Raw genomic sequence first — 26,947 nt, 5'->3', positions numbered from 1 at the left:
GATTAATCCGTGTCTTTCTAAATGAAGATTTCTCCTGTCCCTCAGAACTTTTTCCAATAATTTTCCCACCACCGAGGTTAGGCTGACTGGCCTGTAATTATGCGGTCTATCCCTCTCTCCCTTTTGAAAGAACGGTAGCACGTTAGCAGTCCTCCAGTGGTCGGGCACCACACCTGTAGCCAGAGAGGATTGTAAAATGATGGTGAGAGCCTGTGCTATTTGGTGTCTTACTTCTCTTAAGAGTGTGGGATAGATTTGATGCGGGCCTGGGTATTTGTCCAGTTTGAAAGATGCTACAGCCCTTAAGACTTGGTGTTTGAGCATGTTTATTTGATGTAATATTTGAATAGAAGGCAATGAAGGGTTGGGCTTGTAGTTTGTTTGTGTGGGAGGCAGAGCAGCAAGAAGAGGTGGAGGGGGGGTGGGGGGGGTTGCGGGAGGAGTAAAACTTGTAAATGTAAATTGAGTGTTGAATACTTGTATGAATGTGTGGAAGAAGAGAAAAAAATGGGCGACAGCTTTAAGTAAAGAGAAAGCCAGCCAGCATATGCCTACGGCCATACTAGTCTGAATACGCCCGATCTCGTCTGATCTCGGAAGCTAAGCAGAGTCAGGCCTGGTTAGTACTTGGATGGGAGACCGCCTGGGAACACCAGGTGCAGTAGGCTTTTGCTGCCGCCACAGGCTGCTCAACGTTTTGCACACACACGCGCACACACTGCTCTTAATCAATCAACATCCTTTTTGCTGCTCTCTCTCTCTCTCTCTCTCGCTTTCCTTTGACCATTTCTTCGCTGCACATTCTCCTGCTGCTACACAAATGCAAGGGGCTCCAGACACAGGGCCGAAATAAGCAGAAGAAGAAAATAAGATAGCCAAAATACACACACTGGCGGAGGGCCACCAGGACACAGCAGCAGAGAGGAGAGACAAGGTGCATAGAAAACTCGGAGGGACAAACAGCAACAGAACAAAGAATAATGTAGAAAGAGCAGCAGTTAAATTCAGGAAAAAAGCAAAGCCAACTAGCATGCTGTTGAAATGCATGTGTGTTAATGCGAGGAGTGTTACAAATAAGATTGACGAGTTGCAGGCGCAAGTTGCCACATGGGGTTATGCAATAGTAGCTATAACGGAGACCTGGCTTCAAAATGGGCGGAATTGGAAACTAAACAATCCTGGCTACAATGTAATAACATTTGTAGAAGTCGTGTGGGCAGATGTCACATGATCAGGCAGAATCATAGAAATTTACAGCACAGAAGGAGGCCATTCGGCCCATCTTGTCCGTGCCAGCCGACAAAGAGCAATCCACCCAAATCCCACTTTACAGCACTTGGTCCGTAGCCTTGTAGGTTACGGCAGTTCAAGTGCATATCCAAGTACTTTTTAAACGTGATGAGGGTTTCTGCCTCTACCACCCTTTCAGGCAGTGCATTCCAGACCCCCACCATTCACTGGGTGAAAAAATGTCTCCTCAAATTCCCTGTAAACCTCCTACCAATTACTTGAAATCTATTATTGACCCTTCTGCTAAGGGAAATAGGTCCTTCCTATCCACTCTATCTCGGCCCCTCATAATTTTACACACCTCAATTAGGTCTCGCCTCAGCCTCCTGTGTTCCAAAGAAAACAACCCCAGCCTATCCAATCTTTCCTCATAACTAAAATTCCCCAGCCCAGGCAACATCCTCGGAAATCTCCTCTGCACCTTCTCTAGTGCAATCGCATCCTTCTTGTAATGTGGTGACCAGAACTGCACGCGGCACTCTAGCTGCGGCCTAACTAGTGTTTTATACAGTTGAAGCATAACCTCCCCGCTCTTATATTCTACGCCTCGGCTAATAAAGGCAAGTATCCCGTATGCCTGCTTAACCACTTTATCTACCTGTCCTGCTACCTTCAGGGATCTGTGGACATGCACTCCAAGGTCCCGCTGATCCTCTGCATTTCTCAGTGTCCTACCATTTATTGTGTATTCCAACTGAATTCCATTTGCCACTGTTCTGCCCACTAGACGAGTCCATTGATATCTTCCTGCAGTCTACAGCATTCTGTTTCATTATTAACCACACGGCCAATTTTTGTATCATCTGCAAACTTCTTAATCATACTTCCTACATTCAAATCCAAATCATTGATATATACCAGAAAAAGCAAAGGGCCCAGTACTGAGTCGGTGCAGGCTCGATGGGCCGAAATGGCCTCTATCTGCACTGTGGGGTTTCTGTGATTCTGTGAGCCCTGCGGAACCCCACTGGAAACAGCCTTCCGGTCACAAAAACACCCTTCGACCATTACCCTTTGTTTCCTGCCTCTGAGCCAATTTTGGATCCAACTTGCCACTTTGCCTTGGATCCCATGGGCTTTTACTTTCGTGACCAATCTGGCATGCGGGACCTTATCAAAAGCCTTGCTAAAATCCATATAGACTACATGAAAGGCACTACCCTCATCGACCCTCCTTGTTACCTCCTCGAAAAATTGAATTGCGTTAGTCAGACACGACCTTCCGTTAAGAAATCCATGCTGACTGTCCCTGATTAATCCGTGTCTTTCTAAATGAAGATTTCTCCTGTCCCTCAGAACTTTTTCCAATAATTTTCCCACCACCGAGGTTAGGCTGACTGGCCTGTAATTATGCGGTCTATCCCTCTCTCCCTTTTGAAAGAACGGTAGCACGTTAGCAGTCCTCCAGTGGTCGGGCACCACACCTGTAGCCAGAGAGGATTGTAAAATGATGGTGAGAGCCTGTGCTATTTGGTGTCTTACTTCTCTTAAGAGTGTGGGATAGATTTGATGCGGGCCTGGGTATTTGTCCAGTTTGAAAGATGCTACAGCCCTTAAGACTTGGTGTTTGAGCATGTTTATTTGATGTAATATTTGAATAGAAGGCAATGAAGGGTTGGGCTTGTAGTTTGTTTGTGTGGGAGGCAGAGCAGCAAGAAGAGGTGGAGGGGGGGTGGGGGGGTTGCGGGAGGAGTAAAACTTGTAAATGTAAATTGAGTGTTGAATACTTGTATGAATGTGTAGAAGAAGAGAAAAAAATGGGCGACAGCTTTAAGTAAAGAGAAAGCCAGCCAGCATATGCCTACGGCCATACTAGTCTGAATACGCCCGATCTCGTCTGATCTCGGAAACTAAGCAGAGTCAGGCCTGGTTAGTACTTGGATGGGAGACCGCCTGGGAACACCAGGTGCAGTAGGCTTTTGCTGCCGCCACAGGCTGCTCAACGTTTTGCACACACACGCGCACACACTGCTCTTAATCAATCAACATCCTTTTTGCTGCTCTCTCTCTCTCTCTCTCTCGCTTTCCTTTGACCATTTCTTCGCTGCACATTCTCCTGCTGCTACACAAATGCAAGGGGCTCCAGACACAGGGCCGAAATAAGCAGAAGAAGAAAATAAGATAGCCAAAATACACACACTGGCGGAGGGCCACCAGGACACAGCAGCAGAGAGGAGAGACAAGGTGCATAGAAAACTCGGAGGGACAAACAGCAACAGAACAAAGAAGAATGTAGAAAGAGCAGCAGTTAAATTCAGGAAAAAAGCAAAGCCAACTAGCATGCTGTTGAAATGCATGTGTGTTAATGCGAGGAGTGTTACAAATAAGATTGACGAGTTGCAGGCGCAAGTTGCCACATGGGGTTATGCAATAGTAGCTATAACGGAGACCTGGCTTCAAAATGGGCGGAATTGGAAACTAAACAATCCTGGCTACAATGTAATAACATTTGTAGAAGTCGTGTGGGCAGATGTCACATGATCAGGCAGAATCATAGAAATTTACAGCACAGAAGGAGGCCATTCGGCCCATCTTGTCCGTGCCAGCCGACAAAGAGCAATCCACCCAAATCCCACTTTACAGCACTTGGTCCGTAGCCTTGTAGGTTACGGCAGTTCAAGTGCATATCCAAGTACTTTTTAAACGTGATGAGGGTTTCTGCCTCTACCACCCTTTCAGGCAGTGCATTCCAGACCCCCACCATTCACTGGGTGAAAAAATGTCTCCTCAAATTCCCTGTAAACCTCCTACCAATTACTTGAAATCTATTATTGACCCTTCTGCTAAGGGAAATAGGTCCTTCCTATCCACTCTATCTCGGCCCCTCATAATTTTACACACCTCAATTAGGTCTCGCCTCAGCCTCCTGTGTTCCAAAGAAAACAACCCCAGCCTATCCAATCTTTCCTCATAACTAAAATTCCCCAGCCCAGGCAACATCCTCGGAAATCTCCTCTGCACCTTCTCTAGTGCAATCGCATCCTTCTTGTAATGTGGTGACCAGAACTGCACGCGGCACTCTAGCTGCGGCCTAACTAGTGTTTTATACAGTTGAAGCATAACCTCCCCGCTCTTATATTCTACGCCTCGGCTAATAAAGGCAAGTATCCCGTATGCCTGCTTAACCACTTTATCTACCTGTCCTGCTACCTTCAGGGATCTGTGGACATGCACTCCAAGGTCCCGCTGATCCTCTGCATTTCTCAGTGTCCTACCATTTATTGTGTATTCCAACTGAATTCCATTTGCCACTGTTCTGCCCACTAGACGAGTCCATTGATATCTTCCTGCTGTCTACAGCATTCTGTTTCATTATTAACCACACGGCCAATTTTTGTATCATCTGCAAACTTCTTAATCATACTTCCTACATTCAAATCCAAATCATTGATATATACCAGAAAAAGCAAAGGGCCCAGTACTGAGTCGGTGCAGGCTCGATGGGCCGAAATGGCCTCTATCTGCACTGTGGGGTTTCTGTGATTCTGTGAGCCCTGCGGAACCCCACTGGAAACAGCCTTCCGGTCACAAAAACACCCTTCGACCATTACCCTTTGTTTCCTGCCTCTGAGCCAATTTTGGATCCAACTTGCCACTTTGCCTTGGATCCCATGGGCTTTTACTTTCGTGACCAATCTGGCATGCGGGACCTTATCAAAAGCCTTGCTAAAATCCATATAGACTACATCAAAGGCACTACCCTCATCGACCCTCCTTGTTACCTCCTCGAAAAATTGAATTGCGTTAGTCAGACACGACCTTCCGTTAAGAAATCCATGCTGACTGTCCCTGATTAATCCGTGTCTTTCTAAATGAAGATTTCTCCTGTCCCTCAGAACTTTTTCCAATAATTTTCCCACCACCGAGGTTAGGCTGACTGGCCTGTAATTATGCGGTCTATCCCTCTCTCCCTTTTGAAAGAACGGTAGCACGTTAGCAGTCCTCCAGTGGTCGGGCACCACACCTGTAGCCAGAGAGGATTGTAAAATGATGGTGAGAGCCTGTGCTATTTGGTGTCTTACTTCTCTTAAGAGTGTGGGATAGATTTGATGCGGGCCTGGGTATTTGTCCAGTTTGAAAGATGCTACAGCCCTTAAGACTTGGTGTTTGAGCATGTTTATTTGATGTAATATTTGAATAGAAGGCAATGAAGGGTTGGGCTTGTAGTTTGTTTGTGTGGGAGGCAGAGCAGCAAGAAGAGGTGGAGGGGGGGTGGGGGGGTTGCGGGAGGAGTAAAACTTGTAAATGTAAATTGAGTGTTGAATACTTGTATGAATGTGTAGAAGAAGAGAAAAAAATGGGCGACAGCTTTAAGTAAAGAGAAAGCCAGCCAGCATATGCCTACGGCCATACTAGTCTGAATACGCCCGATCTCGTCTGATCTCGGAAGCTAAGCAGAGTCAGGCCTGGTTAGTACTTGGATGGGAGACCGCCTGGGAACACCAGGTGCAGTAGGCTTTTGCTGCCGCCACAGGCTGCTCAACGTTTTGCACACACACGCGCACACACTGCTCTTAATCAATCAACATCCTTTTTGCTGCTCTCTCTCTCTCTCTCTCTCTCGCTTTCCTTTGACCATTTCTTCGCTGCACATTCTCCTGCTGCTACACAAATGCAAGGGGCTCCAGACACAGGGCCGAAATAAGCAGAAGAAGAAAATAAGATAGCCAAAATACACACACTGGCGGAGGGCCACCAGGACACAGCAGCAGAGAGGAGAGACAAGGTGCATAGAAAACTCGGAGGGACAAACAGCAACAGAACAAAGAATAATGTGGAAAGAGCAGCAGTTAAATTCAGGAAAAAAGCAAAGCCAACTAGCATGCTGTTGAAATGCATGTGTGTTAATGCGAGGAGTGTTACAAATAAGATTGACGAGTTGCAGGCGCAAGTTGCCACATGGGGTTATGCAATAGTAGCTATAACGGAGACCTGGCTTCAAAATGGGCGGAATTGGAAACTAAACAATCCTGGCTACAATGTAATAACATTTGTAGAAGTCGTGTGGGCAGATGTCACATGATCAGGCAGAATCATAGAAATTTACAGCACAGAAGGAGGCCATTCGGCCCATCTTGTCCGTGCCAGCCGACAAAGAGCAATCCACCCAAATCCCACTTTACAGCACTTGGTCCGTAGCCTTGTAGGTTACGGCAGTTCAAGTGCATATCCAAGTACTTTTTAAACGTGATGAGGGTTTCTGCCTCTACCACCCTTTCAGGCAGTGCATTCCAGACCCCCACCATTCACTGGGTGAAAAAATGTCTCCTCAAATTCCCTGTAAACCTCCTACCAATTACTTGAAATCTATTATTGACCCTTCTGCTAAGGGAAATAGGTCCTTCCTATCCACTCTATCTCGGCCCCTCATAATTTTACACACCTCAATTAGGTCTCGCCTCAGCCTCCTGTGTTCCAAAGAAAACAACCCCAGCCTATCCAATCTTTCCTCATAACTAAAATTCCCCAGCCCAGGCAACATCCTCGGAAATCTCCTCTGCACCTTCTCTAGTGCAATCGCATCCTTCTTGTAATGTGGTGACCAGAACTGCACGCGGCACTCTAGCTGCGGCCTAACTAGTGTTTTATACAGTTGAAGCATAACCTCCCCGCTCTTATATTCTACGCCTCGGCTAATAAAGGCAAGTATCCCGTATGCCTGCTTAACCACTTTATCTACCTGTCCTGCTACCTTCAGGGATCTGTGGACATGCACTCCAAGGTCCCGCTGATCCTCTGCATTTCTCAGTGTCCTACCATTTATTGTGTATTCCAACTGAATTCCATTTGCCACTGTTCTGCCCACTAGACGAGTCCATTGATATCTTCCTGCAGTCTACAGCATTCTGTTTCATTATTAACCACACAGCCAATTTTTGTATCATCTGCAAACTTCTTAATCATACTTCCTACATTCAAATCCAAATCATTGATATATACCAGAAAAAGCAAAGGGCCCAGTACTGAGTCGGTGCAGGCTCGATGGGCCGAAATGGCCTCTATCTGCACTGTGGGGTTTCTGTGATTCTGTGAGCCCTGCGGAACCCCACTGGAAACAGCCTTCCGGTCACAAAAACACCCTTCGACCATTACCCTTTGTTTCCTGCCTCTGAGCCAATTTTGGATCCAACTTGCCACTTTGCCTTGGATCCCATGGGCTTTTACTTTCGTGACCAATCTGGCATGCGGGACCTTATCAAAAGCCTTGCTAAAATCCATATAGACTACATCAAAGGCACTACCCTCATCGACCCTCCTTGTTACCTCCTCGAAAAATTGAATTGCGTTAGTCAGACACGACCTTCCGTTAAGAAATCCATGCTGACTGTCCCTGATTAATCCGTGTCTTTCTAAATGAAGATTTCTCCTGTCCCTCAGAACTTTTTCCAATAATTTTCCCACCACCGAGGTTAGGCTGACTGGCCTGTAATTATGCGGTCTATCCCTCTCTCCCTTTTGAAAGAACGGTAGCACGTTAGCAGTCCTCCAGTGGTCGGGCACCACACCTGTAGCCAGAGAGGATTGTAAAATGATGGTGAGAGCCTGTGCTATTTGGTGTCTTACTTCTCTTAAGAGTGTGGGATAGATTTGATGCGGGCCTGGGTATTTGTCCAGTTTGAAAGATGCTACAGCCCTTAAGACTTGGTGTTTGAGCATGTTTATTTGATGTAATATTTGAATAGAAGGCAATGAAGGGTTGGGCTTGTAGTTTGTTTGTGTGGGAGGCAGAGCAGCAAGAAGAGGTGGAGGGGGGGTGGGGGGGTTGCGGGAGGAGTAAAACTTGTAAATGTAAATTGAGTGTTGAATACTTGTATGAATGTGTGGAAGAAGAGAAAAAAATGGGCGACAGCTTTAAGTAAAGAGAAAGCCAGCCAGCATATGCCTACAGCCATACTAGTCTGAATACGCCCGATCTCGTCTGATCTCGGAAGCTAAGCAGAGTCAGGCCTGGTTAGTACTTGGATGGGAGACCGCCTGGGAACACCAGGTGCAGTAGGCTTTTGCTGCCGCCACAGGCTGCTCAACGTTTTGCACACACACGCGCACACACTGCTCTTAATCAATCAACATCCTTTTTGCTGCTCTCTCTCTCTCTCTCTCTCGCTTTCCTTTGACCATTTCTTCGCTGCACATTCTCCTGCTGCTACACAAATGCAAGGGGCTCCAGACACAGGGCCGAAATAAGCAGAAGAAGAAAATAAGATAGCCAAAATACACACACTGGCGGAGGGCCACCAGGACACAGCAGCAGAGAGGAGAGACAAGGTGCATAGAAAACTCGGAGGGACAAACAGCAACAGAACAAAGAATAATGTAGAAAGAGCAGCAGTTAAATTCAGGAAAAAAGCAAAGCCAACTAGCATGCTGTTGAAATGCATGTGTGTTAATGCGAGGAGTGTTACAAATAAGATTGACGAGTTGCAGGCGCAAGTTGCCACATGGGGTTATGCAATAGTAGCTATAACGGAGACCTGGCTTCAAAATGGGCGGAATTGGAAACTAAACAATCCTGGCTACAATGTAATAACATTTGTAGAAGTCGTGTGGGCAGATGTCACATGATCAGGCAGAATCATAGAAATTTACAGCACAGAAGGAGGCCATTCGGCCCATCTTGTCCGTGCCAGCCGACAAAGAGCAATCCACCCAAATCCCACTTTACAGCACTTGGTCCGTAGCCTTGTAGGTTACGGCAGTTCAAGTGCATATCCAAGTACTTTTTAAACGTGATGAGGGTTTCTGCCTCTACCACCCTTTCAGGCAGTGCATTCCAGACCCCCACCATTCACTGGGTGAAAAAATGTCTCCTCAAATTCCCTGTAAACCTCCTACCAATTACTTGAAATCTATTATTGACCCTTCTGCTAAGGGAAATAGGTCCTTCCTATCCACTCTATCTCGGCCCCTCATAATTTTACACACCTCAATTAGGTCTCGCCTCAGCCTCCTGTGTTCCAAAGAAAACAACCCCAGCCTATCCAATCTTTCCTCATAACTAAAATTCCCCAGCCCAGGCAACATCCTCGGAAATCTCCTCTGCACCTTCTCTAGTGCAATCGCATCCTTCTTGTAATGTGGTGACCAGAACTGCACGCGGCACTCTAGCTGCGGCCTAACTAGTGTTTTATACAGTTGAAGCATAACCTCCCCGCTCTTATATTCTACGCCTCGGCTAATAAAGGCAAGTATCCCGTATGCCTGCTTAACCACTTTATCTACCTGTCCTGCTACCTTCAGGGATCTGTGGACATGCACTCCAAGGTCCCGCTGATCCTCTGCATTTCTCAGTGTCCTACCATTTATTGTGTATTCCAACTGAATTCCATTTGCCACTGTTCTGCCCACTAGACGAGTCCATTGATATCTTCCTGCAGTCTACAGCATTCTGTTTCATTATTAACCACACGGCCAATTTTTGTATCATCTGCAAACTTCTTAATCATACTTCCTACATTCAAATCCAAATCATTGATATATACCAGAAAAAGCAAAGGGCCCAGTACTGAGTCGGTGCAGGCTCGATGGGCCGAAATGGCCTCTATCTGCACTGTGGGGTTTCTGTGATTCTCTGAGCCCTGCGGAACCCCACTGGAAACAGCCTTCCGGTCACAAAAACACCCTTCGACCATTACCCTTTGTTTCCTGCCTCTGAGCCAATTTTGGATCCAACTTGCCACTTTGCCTTGGATCCCATGGGCTTTTACTTTCGTGACCAATCTGGCATGCGGGACCTTATCAAAAGCCTTGCTAAAATCCATATAGACTACATGAAAGGCACTACCCTCATCGACCCTCCTTGTTACCTCCTCGAAAAATTGAATTGCGTTAGTCAGACACGACCTTCCGTTAAGAAATCCATGCTGACTGTCCCTGATTAATCCGTGTCTTTCTAAATGAAGATTTCTCCTGTCCCTCAGAACTTTTTCCAATAATTTTCCCACCACCGAGGTTAGGCTGACTGGCCTGTAATTATGCGGTCTATCCCTCTCTCCCTTTTGAAAGAACGGTAGCACGTTAGCAGTCCTCCAGTGGTCGGGCACCACACCTGTAGCCAGAGAGGATTGTAAAATGATGGTGAGAGCCTGTGCTATTTGGTGTCTTACTTCTCTTAAGAGTGTGGGATAGATTTGATGCGGGCCTGGGTATTTGTCCAGTTTGAAAGATGCTACAGCCCTTAAGACTTGGTGTTTGAGCATGTTTATTTGATGTAATATTTGAATAGAAGGCAATGAAGGGTTGGGCTTGTAGTTTGTTTGTGTGGGAGGCAGAGCAGCAAGAAGAGGTGGAGGGGGGGTGGGGGGGTTGCGGGAGGAGTAAAACTTGTAAATGTAAATTGAGTGTTGAATACTTGTATGAATGTGTAGAAGAAGAGAAAAAAATGGGCGACAGCTTTAAGTAAAGAGAAAGCCAGCCAGCATATGCCTACGGCCATACTAGTCTGAATACGCCCGATCTCGTCTGATCTCGGAAGCTAAGCAGAGTCAGGCCTGGTTAGTACTTGGATGGGAGACCGCCTGGGAACACCAGGTGCAGTAGGCTTTTGCTGCCGCCACAGGCTGCTCAACGTTTTGCACACACACGCGCACACACTGCTCTTAATCAATCAACATCCTTTTTGCTGCTCTCTCTCTCTCGCTTTCCTTTGACCATTTCTTCGCTGCACATTCTCCTGCTGCTACACAAATGCAAGGGGCTCCAGACACAGGGCCGAAATAAGCAGAAGAAGAAAATAAGATAGCCAAAATACACACACTGGCGGAGGGCCACCAGGACACAGCAGCAGAGAGGAGAGACAAGGTGCATAGAAAACTCGGAGGGACAAACAGCAACAGAACAAAGAATAATGTAGAAAGAGCAGCAGTTAAATTCAGGAAAAAAGCAAAGCCAACTAGCATGCTGTTGAAATGCATGTGTGTTAATGCGAGGAGTGTTACAAATAAGATTGACGAGTTGCAGGCGCAAGTTGCCACATGGGGTTATGCAATAGTAGCTATAACGGAGACCTGGCTTCAAAATGGGCGGAATTGGAAACTAAACAATCCTGGCTACAATGTAATAACATTTGTAGAAGTCGTGTGGGCAGATGTCACATGATCAGGCAGAATCATAGAAATTTACAGCACAGAAGGAGGCCATTCGGCCCATCTTGTCCGTGCCAGCCGACAAAGAGCAATCCACCCAAATCCCACTTTACAGCACTTGGTCCGTAGCCTTGTAGGTTACGGCAGTTCAAGTGCATATCCAAGTACTTTTTAAACGTGATGAGGGTTTCTGCCTCTACCACCCTTTCAGGCAGTGCATTCCAGACCCCCACCATTCACTGGGTGAAAAAATGTCTCCTCAAATTCCCTGTAAACCTCCTACCAATTACTTGAAATCTATTATTGACCCTTCTGCTAAGGGAAATAGGTCCTTCCTATCCACTCTATCTCGACCCCTCATAATTTTACACACCTCAATTAGGTCTCGCCTCAGCCTCCTGTGTTCCAAAGAAAACAACCCCAGCCTATCCAATCTTTCCTCATAACTAAAATTCCCCAGCCCAGGCAACATCCTCGGAAATCTCCTCTGCACCTTCTCTAGTGCAATCGCATCCTTCTTGTAATGTGGTGACCAGAACTGCACGCGGCACTCTAGCTGCGGCCTAACTAGTGTTTTATACAGTTGAAGCATAACCTCCCCGCTCTTATATTCTACGCCTCGGCTAATAAAGGCAAGTATCCCGTATGCCTGCTTAACCACTTTATCTACCTGTCCTGCTACCTTCAGGGATCTGTGGACATGCACTCCAAGGTCCCGCTGATCCTCTGCATTTCTCAGTGTCCTACCATTTATTGTGTATTCCAACTGAATTCCATTTGCCACTGTTCTGCCCACTAGACGAGTCCATTGATATCTTCCTGCTGTCTACAGCATTCTGTTTCATTATTAACCACACGGCCAATTTTTGTATCATCTGCAAACTTCTTAATCATACTTCCTACATTCAAATCCAAATCATTGATATATACCAGAAAAAGCAAAGGGCCCAGTACTGAGTCGGTGCAGGCTCGATGGGCCGAAATGGCCTCTATCTGCACTGTGGGGTTTCTGTGATTCTGTGAGCCCTGCGGAACCCCACTGGAAACAGCCTTCCGGTCACAAAAACACCCTTCGACCATTACCCTTTGTTTCCTGCCTCTGAGCCAATTTTGGATCCAACTTGCCACTTTGCCTTGGATCCCATGGGCTTTTACTTTCGTGACCAATCTGGCATGCGGGACCTTATCAAAAGCCTTGCTAAAATCCATATAGACTACATCAAAGGCACTACCCTCATCGACCCTCCTTGTTACCTCCTCGAAAAATTGAATTGCGTTAGTCAGACACGACCTTCCGTTAAGAAATCCATGCTGACTGTCCCTGATTAATCCGTGTCTTTCTAAATGAAGATTTCTCCTGTCCCTCAGAACTTTTTCCAATAATTTTCCCACCACCGAGGTTAGGCTGACTGGCCTGTAATTATGCGGTCTATCCCTCTCTCCCTTTTGAAAGAACGGTAGCACGTTAGCAGTCCTCCAGTGGTCGGGCACCACACCTGTAGCCAGAGAGGATTGTAAAATGATGGTGAGAGCCTGTGCTATTTGGTGTCTTACTTCTCTTAAGAGTGTGGGATAGATTTGATGCGGGCCTGGGTATTTGTCCAGTTTGAAAGATGCTACAGCCCTTAAGACTTGGTGTTTGAGCATGTTTATTTGATGTAATATTTGAATAGAAGGCAATGAAGGGTTGGGCTTGTAGTTTGTTTGTGTGGGAGGCAGAGCAGCAAGAAGAGGTGGAGGGGGGGTGGGGGGGTTGCGGGAGGAGTAAAACTTGTAAATGTAAATTGAGTGTTGAATACTTGTATGAATGTGTAGAAGAAGAGAAAAAAATGGGCGACAGCTTTAAGTAAAGAGAAAGCCAGCCAGCATATGCCTACGGCCATACTAGTCTGAATACGCCCGATCTCGTCTGATCTCGGAAGCTAAGCAGAGTCAGGCCTGGTTAGTACTTGGATGGGAGACCGCCTGGGAACACCAGGTGCAGTAGGCTTTTGCTGCCGCCACAGGCTGCTCAACGTTTTGCACACACACGCGCACACACTGCTCTTAATCAATCAACATCCTTTTTGCTGCTCTCTCTCTCTCTCTCTCTCTCGCTTTCCTTTGACCATTTCTTCGCTGCACATTCTCCTGCTGCTACACAAATGCAAGGGGCTCCAGACACAGGGCCGAAATAAGCAGAAGAAGAAAATAAGATAGCCAAAATACACACACTGGCGGAGGGCCACCAGGACACAGCAGCAGAGAGGAGAGACAAGGTGCATAGAAAACTCGGAGGGACAAACAGCAACAGAACAAAGAATAATGTGGAAAGAGCAGCAGTTAAATTCAGGAAAAAAGCAAAGGCAACTAGCATGCTGTTGAAATGCATGTGTGTTAATGCGAGGAGTGTTACAAATAAGATTGACGAGTTGCAGGCGCAAGTTGCCACATGGGGTTATGCAATAGTAGCTATAACGGAGACCTGGCTTCAAAATGGGCGGAATTGGAAACTAAACAATCCTGGCTACAATGTAATAACATTTGTAGAAGTCGTGTGGGCAGATGTCACATGATCAGGCAGAATCATAGAAATTTACAGCACAGAAGGAGGCCATTCGGCCCATCTTGTCCGTGCCAGCCGACAAAGAGCAATCCACCCAAATCCCACTTTACAGCACTTGGTCCGTAGCCTTGTAGGTTACGGCAGTTCAAGTGCATATCCAAGTACTTTTTAAACGTGATGAGGGTTTCTGCCTCTACCACCCTTTCAGGCAGTGCATTCCAGACCCCCACCATTCACTGGGTGAAAAAATGTCTCCTCAAATTCCCTGTAAACCTCCTACCAATTACTTGAAATCTATTATTGACCCTTCTGCTAAGGGAAATAGGTCCTTCCTATCCACTCTATCTCGGCCCCTCATAATTTTACACACCTCAATTAGGTCTCGCCTCAGCCTCCTGTGTTCCAAAGAAAACAACCCCAGCCTATCCAATCTTTCCTCATAACTAAAATTCCCCAGCCCAGGCAACATCCTCGGAAATCTCCTCTGCACCTTCTCTAGTGCAATCGCATCCTTCTTGTAATGTGGTGACCAGAACTGCACGCGGCACTCTAGCTGCGGCCTAACTAGTGTTTTATACAGTTGAAGCATAACCTCCCCGCTCTTATATTCTACGCCTCGGCTAATAAAGGCAAGTATCCCGTATGCCTGCTTAACCACTTTATCTACCTGTCCTGCTACCTTCAGGGATCTGTGGACATGCACTCCAAGGTCCCGCTGATCCTCTGCATTTCTCAGTGTCCTACCATTTATTGTGTATTCCAACTGAATTCCATTTGCCACTGTTCTGCCCACTAGACGAGTCCATTGATATCTTCCTGCAGTCTACAGCATTCTGTTTCATTATTAACCACACGGCCAATTTTTGTATCATCTGCAAACTTCTTAATCATACTTCCTACATTCAAATCCAAATCATTGATATATACCAGAAAAAGCAAAGGGCCCAGTACTGAGTCGGTGCAGGCTCGATGGGCCGAAATGGCCTCTATCTGCACTGTGGGGTTTCTGTGATTCTGTGAGCCCTGCGGAACCCCACTGGAAACAGCCTTCCGGTCACAAAAACACCCTTCGACCATTACCCTTTGTTTCCTGCCTCTGAGCCAATTTTGGATCCAACTTGCCACTTTGCCTTGGATCCCATGGGCTTTTACTTTCGTGACCAATCTGGCATGCGGGACCTTATCAAAAGCCTTGCTAAAATCCATATAGACTACATCAAAGGCACTACCCTCATCGACCCTCCTTGTTACCTCCTCGAAAAATTGAATTGCGTTAGTCAGACACGACCTTCCGTTAAGAAATCCATGCTGACTGTCCCTGATTAATCCGTGTCTTTCTAAATGAAGATTTCTCCTGTCCCTCAGAACTTTTTCCAATAATTTTCCCACCACCGAGGTTAGGCTGACTGGCCTGTAATTATGCGGTCTATCCCTCTCTCCCTTTTGAAAGAACGGTAGCACGTTAGCAGTCCTCCAGTGGTCGGGCACCACACCTGTAGCCAGAGAGGATTGTAAAATGATGGTGAGAGCCTGTGCTATTTGGTGTCTTACTTCTCTTAAGAGTGTGGGATAGATTTGATGCGGGCCTGGGTATTTGTCCAGTTTGAAAGATGCTACAGCCCTTAAGACTTGGTGTTTGAGCATGTTTATTTGATGTAATATTTGAATAGAAGGCAATGAAGGGTTGGGCTTGTAGTTTGTTTGTGTGGGAGGCAGAGCAGCAAGAAGAGGTGGAGGGGGGGTGGGGGGGTTGCGGGAGGAGTAAAACTTGTAAATGTAAATTGAGTGTTGAATACTTGTATGAATGTGTAGAAGAAGAGAAAAAAATGGGCGACAGCTTTAAGTAAAGAGAAAGCCAGCCAGCATATGCCTACGGCCATACTAGTCTGAATACGCCCGATCTCGTCTGATCTCGGAAGCTGAGCAGAGTCAGGCCTGGTTAGTACTTGGATGGGAGACCGCCTGGGAACACCAGGTGCAGTAGGCTTTTGCTGCCGCCACAGGCTGCTCAACGTTTTGCACACACACGCGCACACACTGCTCTTAATCAATCAACATCCTTTTTGCTGCTCTCTCTCGCTTTCCTTTGACCATTTCTTCGCTGCACATTCTCCTGCTGCTACACAAATGCAAGGGGCTCCAGACACAGGGCCGAAATAAGCAGAAGAAGAAAATAAGATAGCCAAAATACACACACTGGCGGAGGGCCACCAGGACACAGCAGCAGAGAGGAGAGACAAGGTGCATAGAAAACTCGGAGGGACAAACAGCAACAGAACAAAGAATAATGTAGAAAGAGCAGCAGTTAAATTCAGGAAAAAAGCAAAGCCAACTAGCATGCTGTTGAAATGCATGTGTGTTAATGCGAGGAGTGTTACAAATAAGATTGACGAGTTGCAGGCGCAAGTTGCCACATGGGGTTATGCAATAGTAGCTATAACGGAGACCTGGCTTCAAAATGGGCGGAATTGGAAACTAAACAATCCTGGCTACAATGTAATAACATTTGTAGAAGTCGTGTGGGCAGATGTCACATGATCAGGCAGAATCATAGAAATTTACAGCACAGAAGGAGGCCATTCGGCCCATCTTGTCCGTGCCAGCCGACAAAGAGCAATCCACCCAAATCCCACTTTACAGCACTTGGTCCGTAGCCTTGTAGGTTACGGCAGTTCAAGTGCATATCCAAGTACTTTTTAAACGTGATGAGGGTTTCTGCCTCTACCACCCTTTCAGGCAGTGCATTCCAGACCCCCACCATTCACTGGGTGAAAAAATGTCTCCTCAAATTCCCTGTAAACCTCCTACCAATTACTTGAAATCTATTATTGACCCTTCTGCTAAGGGAAATAGGTCCTTCCTATCCACTCTATCTCGGCCCCTCATAATTTTACACACCTCAATTAGGTCTCGCCTCAGCCTCCTGTGTTCCAAAGAAAACAACCCCAGCCTATCCAATCTTTCCTCATAACTAAAATTCCCCAGCCCAGGCAACATCCTCGGAAATCTCCTCTGCACCTTCTCTAGTGCAATCGCATCCTTCTTGTAATGTGGTGACCAGAACTGCACGCGGCACTCTAGCTGCGGCCTAACTAGTGTTTTATACAGTTGAAGCATAACCTCCCCGCTCTTATATTCTACGCCTCGGCTAATAAAGGCAAGTATCCCGTATGCCTGCTTAACCACTTTATCTACCTGTCCTGCTACCTTCAGGGATCTGTGGACATGCACTCCAAGGTCCCGCTGATCCTCTGCATTTCTCAGTGTCCTACCATTTATTGTGTATTCCAACTGAATTCTATTTGCCACTGTTCTGCCCACTAGACGAGTCCATTGATATCTTCCTGCAGTCTACAGCATTCTGTTTCATTATTAACCACACGGCCAATTTTTGTATCATCTGCAAACTTCTTAATCATACTTCCCACATTCAAATCCAAATCATTGATATATACCAGAAAAAGCAAAGGGCCCAGTACTGAGTCGGTGCAGGCTCGATGGGCCGAAATGGCCTCTATCTGCACTGTGGGGTTTCTGTGATTCTGTGAGCCCTGCGGAACCCCACTGGAAACAGCCTTCCGGTCACAAAAACACCCTTCGACCATTACCCTTTGTTTCCTGCCTCTGAGCCAATTTTGGATCCAACTTGCCACTTTGCCTTGGATCCCATGGGCTTTTACTTTCGTGACCAATCTGGCATGCGGGACCTTATCAAAAGCCTTGCTAAAATCCATATAGACTACATCAAAGGCACTACCCTCATCGACCCTCCTTGTTACCTCCTCGAAAAATTGAATTGCGTTAGTCAGACACGACCTTCCGTTAAGAAATCCATGCTGACTGTCCCTGATTAATCCGTGTCTTTCTAAATGAAGATTTCTCCTGTCCCTCAGAACTTTTTCCAATAATTTTCCCACCACCGAGGTTAGGCTGACTGGCCTGTAATTATGCGGTCTATCCCTCTCTCCCTTTTGAAAGAACGGTAGCACGTTAGCAGTCCTCCAGTGGTCGGGCACCACACCTGTAGCCAGAGAGGATTGTAAAATGATGGTGAGAGCCTGTGCTATTTGGTGTCTTACTTCTCTTAAGAGTGTGGGATAGATTTGATGCGGGCCTGGGTATTTGTCCAGTTTGAAAGATGCTACAGCCCTTAAGACTTGGTGTTTGAGCATGTTTATTTGATGTAATATTTGAATAGAAGGCAATGAAGGGTTGGGCTTGTAGTTTGTTTGTGTGGGAGGCAGAGCAGCAAGAAGAGGTGGAGGGGGGGTGGGGGGGTTGCGGGAGGAGTAAAACTTGTAAATGTAAATTGAGTGTTGAATATTTGTATGAATGTGTAGAAGAGAAAAAAATGGGCGACAGCTTTAAGTAAAGAGAAAGCCAGCCAGCATATGCCTACGGCCATACTAGTCTGAATACGCCCGATCTCGTCTGATCTCGGAAGCTAAGCAGAGTCAGGCCTGGTTAGTACTTGGATGGGAGACCGCCTGGGAACACCAGGTGCAGTAGGCTTTTGCTGCCGCCACAGGCTGCTCAACGTTTTGCACACACACGCGCACACACTGCTCTTAATCAATCAACATCCTTTTTGCTGCTCTCTCTCTCTCTCTCTCTCGCTTTCCTTTGACCATTTCTTCGCTGCACATTCTCCTGCTGCTACACAAATGCAAGGGGCTCCAGACACAGGGCCGAAATAAGCAGAAGAAGAAAATAAGATAGCCAAAATACACACACTGGCGGAGGGCCACCAGGACACAGCAGCAGAGAGGAGAGACAAGGTGCATAGAAAACTCGGAGGGACAAACAGCAACAGAACAAAGAATAATGTAGAAAGAGCAGCAGTTAAATTCAGGAAAAAAGCAAAGCCAACTAGCATGCTGTTGAAATGCATGTGTGTTAATGCGAGGAGTGTTACAAATAAGATTGACGAGTTGCAGGCGCAAGTTGCCACATGGGGTTATGCAATAGTAGCTATAACGGAGACCTGGCTTCAAAATGGGCGGAATTGGAAACTAAACAATCCTGGCTACAATGTAATAACATTTGTAGAAGTCGTGTGGGCAGATGTCACATGATCAGGCAGAATCATAGAAATTTACAGCACAGAAGGAGGCCATTCGGCCCATCTTGTCCGTGCCAGCCGACAAAGAGCAATCCACCCAAATCCCACTTTACAGCACTTGGTCCGTAGCCTTGTAGGTTACGGCAGTTCAAGTGCATATCCAAGTACTTTTTAAACGTGATGAGGGTTTCTGCCTCTACCACCCTTTCAGGCAGTGCATTCCAGACCCCCACCATTCACTGGGTGAAAAAATGTCTCCTCAAATTCCCTGTAAACCTCCTACCAATTACTTGAAATCTATTATTGACACTTCTGCTAAGGGAAATAGGTCCTTCCTATCCACTCTATCTCGGCCCCTCATAATTTTACACACCTCAATTAGGTCTCGCCTCAGCCTCCTGTGTTCCAAAGAAAACAACCCCAGCCTATCCAATCTTTCCTCATAACTAAAATTCCCCAGCCCAGGCAACATCCTCGGAAATCTCCTCTGCACCTTCTCTAGTGCAATCGCATCCTTCTTGTAATGTGGTGACCAGAACTGCACGCGGCACTCTAGCTGCGGCCTAACTAGTGTTTTATACAGTTGAAGCATAACCTCCCCGCTCTTATATTCTACGCCTCGGCTAATAAAGGCAAGTATCCCGTATGCCTGCTTAACCACTTTATCTACCTGTCCTGCTACCTTCAGGGATCTGTGGACATGCACTCCAAGGTCCCACTGATCCTCTGCATTTCTCAGTGTCCTACCATTTATTGTGTATTCCAACTGAATTCCATTTGCCACTGTTCTGCCCACTAGACGAGTCCATTGATATCTTCCTGCAGTCTACAGCATTCTGTTTCATTATTAACCACACGGCCAATTTTTGTATCATCTGCAAACTTCTTAATCATACTTCCTACATTCAAATCCAAATCATTGATATATACCAGAAAAAGCAAAGGGCCCAGTACTGAGTCGGTGCAGGCTCGATGGGCCGAAATGGCCTCTATCTGCACTGTGGGGTTTCTGTGATTCTGTGAGCCCTGCGGAACCCCACTGGAAACAGCCTTCCGGTCACAAAAACACCCTTCGACCATTACCCTTTGTTTCCTGCCTCTGAGCCAATTTTGGATCCAACTTGCCACTTTGCCTTGGATCCCATGGGCTTTTACTTTCGTGACCAATCTGGCATGCGGGACCTTATCAAAAGCCTTGCTAAAATCCATACAGACTACATCAAAGGCACTACCCTCATCGACCCTCCTTGTTACCTCCTCGAAAAATTGAATTGCGTTAGTCAGACACGACCTTCCGTTAAGAAATCCATGCTGACTGTCCCTGATTAATCCGTGTCTTTCTAAATGAAGATTTCTCCTGTCCCTCAGAACTTTTTCCAATAATTTTCCCACCACCGAGGTTAGGCTGACTGGCCTGTAATTATGCGGTCTATCCCTCTCTCCCTTTTGAAAGAACGGTAGCACGTTAGCAGTCCTCCAGTGGTCGGGCACCACACCTGTAGCCAGAGAGGATTGTAAAATGATGGTGAGAGCCTGTGCTATTTGGTGTCTTACTTCTCTTAAGAGTGTGGGATAGATTTGATGCGGGCCTGGGTATTTGTCCAGTTTGAAAGATGCTACAGCCCTTAAGACTTGGTGTTTGAGCATGTTTATTTGATGTAATATTTGAATAGAAGGCAATGAAGGGTTGGGCTTGTAGTTTGTTTGTGTGGGAGGCAGAGCAGCAAGAAGAGGTGGAGGGGGGGTGGGGGGGTTGCGGGAGGAGTAAAACTTGTAAATGTAAATTGAGTGTTGAATACTTGTATGAATGTGTAGAAGAAGAGAAAAAAATGGGCGACAGCTTTAAGTAAAGAGAAAGCCAGCCAGCATATGCCTACGGCCATACTAGTCTGAATACGCCCGATCTCGTCTGATCTCGGAAGCTAAGCAGAGTCAGGCCTGGTTAGTACTTGGATGGGAGACCGCCTGGGAACACCAGGTGCAGTAGGCTTTTGCTGCCGCCACAGGCTGCTCAACGTTTTGCACACACACGCGCACACACTGCTCTTAATCAATCAACATCCTTTTTGCTGCTCTCTCTCTCTCTCTCTCTCGCTTTCCTTTGACCATTTCTTCGCTGCACATTCTCCTGCTGCTACACAAATGCAAGGGGCTCCAGACACAGGGCCGAAATAAGCAGAAGAAGAAAATAAGATAGCCAAAATACACACACTGGCGGAGGGCCACCAGGACACAGCAGCAGAGAGGAGAGACAAGGTGCATAGAAAACTCGGAGGGACAAACAGCAACAGAACAAAGAATAATGTGGAAAGAGCAGCAGTTAAATTCAGGAAAAAAGCAAAGCCAACTAGCATGCTGTTGAAATGCATGTGTGTTAATGCGAGGAGTGTTACAAATAAGATTGACGAGTTGCAGGCGCAAGTTGCCACATGGGGTTATGCAATAGTAGCTATAACGGAGACCTGGCTTCAAAATGGGCGGAATTGGAAACTAAACAATCCTGGCTACAATGTAATAACATTTGTAGAAGTCGTGTGGGCAGATGTCACATGATCAGGCAGAATCATAGAAATTTACAGCACAGAAGGAGGCCATTCGGCCCATCTTGTCCGTGCCAGCCGACAAAGAGCAATCCACCCAAATCCCACTTTACAGCACTTGGTCCGTAGCCTTGTAGGTTACGGCAGTTCAAGTGCATATCCAAGTACTTTTTAAACGTGATGAGGGTTTCTGCCTCTACCACCCTTTCAGGCAGTGCATTCCAGACCCCCACCATTCACTGGGTGAAAAAATGTCTCCTCAAATTCCCTGTAAACCTCCTACCAATTACTTGAAATCTATTATTGACCCTTCTGCTAAGGGAAATAGGTCCTTCCTATCCACTCTATCTCGGCCCCTCATAATTTTACACACCTCAATTAGGTCTCGCCTCAGCCTCCTGTGTTCCAAAGAAAACAACCCCAGCCTATCCAATCTTTCCTCATAACTAAAATTCCCCAGCCCAGGCAACATCCTCGGAAATCTCCTCTGCACCTTCTCTAGTGCAATCGCATCCTTCTTGTAATGTGGTGACCAGAACTGCACGCGGCACTCTAGCTGCGGCCTAACTAGTGTTTTATACAGTTGAAGCATAACCTCCCCGCTCTTATATTCTACGCCTCGGCTAATAAAGGCAAGTATCCCGTATGCCTGCTTAACCACTTTATCTACCTGTCCTGCTACCTTCAGGGATCTGTGGACATGCACTCCAAGGTCCCGCTGATCCTCTGCATTTCTCAGTGTCCTACCATTTATTGTGTATTCCAACTGAATTCCATTTGCCACTGTTCTGCCCACTAGACGAGTCCATTGATATCTTCCTGCAGTCTACAGCATTCTGTTTCATTATTAACCACACGGCCAATTTTTGTATCATCTGCAAACTTCTTAATCATACTTCCTACATTCAAATCCAAATCATTGATATATACCAGAAAAAGCAAAGGGCCCAGTACTGAGTCGGTGCAGGCTCGATGGGCCGAAATGGCCTCTATCTGCACTGTGGGGTTTCTGTGATTCTGTGAGCCCTGCGGAACCCCACTGGAAACAGCCTTCCGGTCACAAAAACACCCTTCGACCATTACCCTTTGTTTCCTGCCTCTGAGCCAATTTTGGATCCAACTTGCCACTTTGCCTTGGATCCCATGGGCTTTTACTTTCGTGACCAATCTGGCATGCGGGACCTTATCAAAAGCCTTGCTAAAATCCATACAGACTACATCAAAGGCACTACCCTCATCGACCCTCCTTGTTACCTCCTCGAAAAATTGAATTGCGTTAGTCAGACACGACCTTCCGTTAAGAAATCCATGCTGACTGTCCCTGATTAATCCGTGTCTTTCTAAATGAAGATTTCTCCTGTCCCTCAGAACTTTTTCCAATAATTTTCCCACCACCGAGGTTAGGCTGACTGGCCTGTAATTATGCGGTCTATCCCTCTCTCCCTTTTGAAAGAACGGTAGCACGTTAGCAGTCCTCCAGTGGTCGGGCACCACACCTGTAGCCAGAGAGGATTGTAAAATGATGGTGAGAGCCTGTGCTATTTGGTGTCTTACTTCTCTTAAGAGTGTGGGATAGATTTGATGCGGGCCTGGGTATTTGTCCAGTTTGAAAGATGCTACAGCCCTTAAGACTTGGTGTTTGAGCATGTTTATTTGATGTAATATTTGAATAGAAGGCAATGAAGGGTTGGGCTTGTAGTTTGTTTGTGTGGGAGGCAGAGCAGCAAGAAGAGGTGGAGGGGGGGTGGGGGGGTTGCGGGAGGAGTAAAACTTGTAAATGTAAATTGAGTGTTGAATACTTGTATGAATGTGTAGAAGAAGAGAAAAAAATGGGCGACAGCTTTAAGTAAAGAGAAAGCCAGCCAGCATATGCCTACGGCCATACTAGTCTGAATACGCCCGATCTCGTCTGATCTCGGAAGCTAAGCAGAGTCAGGCCTGGTTAGTACTTGGATGGGAGACCGCCTGGGAACACCAGGTGCAGTAGGCTTTTGCTGCCGCCACAGGCTGCTCAACGTTTTGCACACACACGCGCACACACTGCTCTTAATCAATCAACATCCTTTTTGCTGCTCTCTCTCTCTCTCTCTCTCGCTTTCCTTTGACCATTTCTTCGCTGCACATTCTCCTGCTGCTACACAAATGCAAGGGGCTCCAGACACAGGGCCGAAATAAGCAGAAGAAGAAAATAAGATAGCCAAAATACACACACTGGCGGAGGGCCACCAGGACACAGCAGCAGAGAGGAGAGACAAGGTGCATAGAAAACTCGGAGGGACAAACAGCAACAGAACAAAGAATAATGTAGAAAGAGCAGCAGTTAAATTCAGGAAAAAAGCAAAGGCAACTAGCATGCTGTTGAAATGCATGTGTGTTAATGCGAGGAGTGTTACAAATAAGATTGACGAGTTGCAGGCGCAAGTTGCCACATGGGGTTATGCAATAGTAGCTATAACGGAGACCTGGCTTCAAAATGGGCGGAATTGGAAACTAAACAATCCTGGCTACAATGTAATAACATTTGTAGAAGTCGTGTGGGCAGATGTCACATGATCAGGCAGAATCATAGAAATTTACAGCACAGAAGGAGGCCATTCGGCCCATCTTGTCCGTGCCAGCCGACAAAGAGCAATCCACCCAAATCCCACTTTACAGCACTTGGTCCGTAGCCTTGTAGGTTACGGCAGTTCAAGTGCATATCCAAGTACTTTTTAAACGTGATGAGGGTTTCTGCCTCTACCACCCTTTCAGGCAGTGCATTCCAGACCCCCACCATTCACTGGGTGAAAAAATGTCTCCTCAAATTCCCTGTAAACCTCCTACCAATTACTTGAAATCTATTATTGACCCTTCTGCTAAGGGAAATAGGTCCTTCCTATCCACTCTATCTCGGCCCCTCATAATTTTACACACCTCAATTAGGTCTCGCCTCAGCCTCCTGTGTTCCAAAGAAAACAACCCCAGCCTATCCAATCTTTCCTCATAACTAAAATTCCCCAGCCCAGGCAACATCCTCGGAAATCTCCTCTGCACCTTCTCTAGTGCAATCGCATCCTTCTTGTAATGTGGTGACCAGAACTGCACGCGGCACTCTAGCTGCGGCCTAACTAGTGTTTTATACAGTTGAAGCATAACCTCCCCGCTCTTATATTCTACGCCTCGGCTAATAAAGGCAAGTATCCCGTATGCCTGCTTAACCACTTTATCTACCTGTCCTGCTACCTTCAGGGATCTGTGGACATGCACTCCAAGGTCCCGCTGATCCTCTGCATTTCTCAGTGTCCTACCATTTATTGTGTATTCCAACTGAATTCCATTTGCCACTGTTCTGCCCACTAGACGAGTCCATTGATATCTTCCTGCAGTCTACAGCATTCTGTTTCATTATTAACCACACGGCCAATTTTTGTATCATCTGCAAACTTCTTAATCATACTTCCTACATTCAAATCCAAATCATTGATATATACCAGAAAAAGCAAAGGGCCCAGTACTGAGTCGGTGCAGGCTCGATGGGCCGAAATGGCCTCTATCTGCACTGTGGGGTTTCTGTGATTCTGTGAGCCCTGCGGAACCCCACTGGAAACAGCCTTCCGGTCACAAAAACACCCTTCGACCATTACCCTTTGTTTCCTGCCTCTGAGCCAATTTTGGATCCAACTTGCCACTTTGCCTTGGATCCCATGGGCTTTTACTTTCGTGACCAATCTGGCATGCGGGACCTTATCAAAAGCCTTGCTAAAATCCATATAGACTACATCAAAGGCACTACCCTCATCGACCCTCCTTGTTACCTCCTCGAAAAATTGAATTGCGTTAGTCAGACACGACCTTCCGTTAAGAAATCCATGCTGACTGTCCCTGATTAATCCGTGTCTTTCTAAATGAAGATTTCTCCTGTCCCTCAGAACTTTTTCCAATAATTTTCCCACCACCGAGGTTAGGCTGACTGGCCTGTAATTATGCGGTCTATCCCTCTCTCCCTTTTGAAAGAACGGTAGCACGTTAGCAGTCCTCCAGTGGTCGGGCACCACACCTGTAGCCAGAGAGGATTGTAAAATGATGGTGAGAGCCTGTGCTATTTGGTGTCTTACTTCTCTTAAGAGTGTGGGATAGATTTGATGCGGGCCTGGGTATTTGTCCAGTTTGAAAGATGCTACAGCCCTTAAGACTTGGTGTTTGAGCATGTTTATTTGATGTAATATTTGAATAGAAGGCAATGAAGGGTTGGGCTTGTAGTTTGTTTGTGTGGGAGGCAGAGCAGCAAGAAGAGGTGGAGGGGGGGTGGGGGGGTTGCGGGAGGAGTAAAACTTGTAAATGTAAATTGAGTGTTGAATACTTGTATGAATGTGTAGAAGAAGAGAAAAAAATGGGCGACAGCTTTAAGTAAAGAGAAAGCCAGCCAGCATATGCCTACGGCCATACTAGTCTGAATACGCCCGATCTCGTCTGATCTCGGAAGCTAAGCAGAGTCAGGCCTGGTTAGTACTTGGATGGGAGACCGCCTGGGAACACCAGGTGCAGTAGGCTTTTGCTGCCGCCACAGGCTGCTCAACGTTTTGCACACACACGCGCACACACTGCTCTTAATCAATCAACATCCTTTTTGCTGCTCTCTCTCTCTCTCTCTCTCGCTTTCCTTTGACCATTTCTTCGCTGCACATTCTCCTGCTGCTACACAAATGCAAGGGGCTCCAGACACAGGGCCGAAATAAGCAGAAGAAGAAAATAAGATAGCCAAAATACACACACTGGCGGAGGGCCACCAGGACACAGCAGCAGAGAGGAGAGACAAGGTGCATAGAAAACTCGGAGGGACAAACAGCAACAGAACAAAGAAGAATGTAGAAAGAGCAGCAGTTAAATTCAGGAAAAAAGCAAAGCCAACTAGCATGCTGTTGAAATGCATGTGTGTTAATGCGAGGAGTGTTACAAATAAGATTGACGAGTTGCAGGCGCAAGTTGCCACATGGGGTTATGCAATAGTAGCTATAACGGAGACCTGGCTTCAAAATGGGCGGAATTGGAAACTAAACAATCCTGGCTACAATGTAATAACATTTGTAGAAGTCGTGTGGGCAGATGTCACATGATCAGGCAGAATCATAGAAATTTACAGCACAGAAGGAGGCCATTCGGCCCATCTTGTCCGTGCCAGCCGACAAAGAGCAATCCACCCAAATCCCACTTTACAGCACTTGGTCCGTAGCCTTGTAGGTTACGGCAGTTCAAGTGCATATCCAAGTACTTTTTAAACGTGATGAGGGTTTCTGCCTCTACCACCCTTTCAGGCAGTGCATTCCAGACCCCCACCATTCACTGGGTGAAAAAATGTCTCCTCAAATTCCCTGTAAACCTCCTACCAATTACTTGAAATCTATTATTGACCCTTCTGCTAAGGGAAATAGGTCCTTCCTATCCACTCTAT

At 46.5% G+C, this 26,947-nt stretch overlaps 10 non-coding genes and 1 pseudogene across 10 annotated transcripts; all 11 read left to right on the top strand.

Annotated features, from left to right (window-relative positions):
- Positions 1-549: 549 nt before the first annotated feature.
- Positions 550-668, top strand: LOC147104197 (5S ribosomal RNA). The gene has a single exon (XR_015072532.1). It is a non-coding gene; the product is annotated as a 5S ribosomal RNA (ribosomal RNA).
- A 2,421-nt stretch (positions 669-3,089) lies between these two features.
- LOC147104196 (5S ribosomal RNA) lies at positions 3,090-3,208 on the top strand. Its single transcript, XR_015072874.1, has one exon. It is a non-coding gene; the product is annotated as a 5S ribosomal RNA (ribosomal RNA).
- Positions 3,209-5,629: 2,421 nt separating this feature from the next.
- Positions 5,630-5,748, top strand: LOC147104195 (5S ribosomal RNA). Its single transcript, XR_015072531.1, has one exon. It is a non-coding gene; the product is annotated as a 5S ribosomal RNA (ribosomal RNA).
- A 2,423-nt stretch (positions 5,749-8,171) lies between these two features.
- On the top strand, positions 8,172-8,290 carry LOC147104194 (5S ribosomal RNA). The gene has a single exon (XR_015072590.1). It is a non-coding gene; the product is annotated as a 5S ribosomal RNA (ribosomal RNA).
- Positions 8,291-10,711: 2,421 nt separating this feature from the next.
- Positions 10,712-10,830, top strand: LOC147104193 (5S ribosomal RNA). Its single transcript, XR_015072530.1, has one exon. It is a non-coding gene; the product is annotated as a 5S ribosomal RNA (ribosomal RNA).
- Positions 10,831-13,243: 2,413 nt separating this feature from the next.
- Positions 13,244-13,362, top strand: LOC147104192 (5S ribosomal RNA). The gene has a single exon (XR_015072528.1). It is a non-coding gene; the product is annotated as a 5S ribosomal RNA (ribosomal RNA).
- Positions 13,363-15,785: 2,423 nt separating this feature from the next.
- LOC147104191 (5S ribosomal RNA) lies at positions 15,786-15,904 on the top strand (annotated as a pseudogene).
- A 2,406-nt stretch (positions 15,905-18,310) lies between these two features.
- On the top strand, positions 18,311-18,429 carry LOC147104190 (5S ribosomal RNA). The gene has a single exon (XR_015072527.1). It is a non-coding gene; the product is annotated as a 5S ribosomal RNA (ribosomal RNA).
- A 2,421-nt stretch (positions 18,430-20,850) lies between these two features.
- Positions 20,851-20,969, top strand: LOC147104189 (5S ribosomal RNA). The gene has a single exon (XR_015072526.1). It is a non-coding gene; the product is annotated as a 5S ribosomal RNA (ribosomal RNA).
- A 2,421-nt stretch (positions 20,970-23,390) lies between these two features.
- Positions 23,391-23,509, top strand: LOC147104188 (5S ribosomal RNA). Its single transcript, XR_015072525.1, has one exon. It is a non-coding gene; the product is annotated as a 5S ribosomal RNA (ribosomal RNA).
- A 2,421-nt stretch (positions 23,510-25,930) lies between these two features.
- Positions 25,931-26,049, top strand: LOC147104187 (5S ribosomal RNA). The gene has a single exon (XR_015072524.1). It is a non-coding gene; the product is annotated as a 5S ribosomal RNA (ribosomal RNA).
- Positions 26,050-26,947: the final 898 nt, after the last annotated feature.

The sequence above is a fragment of the Somniosus microcephalus genome, chromosome 19 (genome assembly GCF_052327205.1).
Source record: "Somniosus microcephalus isolate GS21.2 chromosome 19, FLI_Smic_1.0, whole genome shotgun sequence".
Taxonomy (NCBI): Eukaryota; Metazoa; Chordata; class Chondrichthyes; order Squaliformes; family Somniosidae; genus Somniosus; species Somniosus microcephalus.
This window is presented reverse-complemented; position numbering and strand designations above follow the sequence as displayed.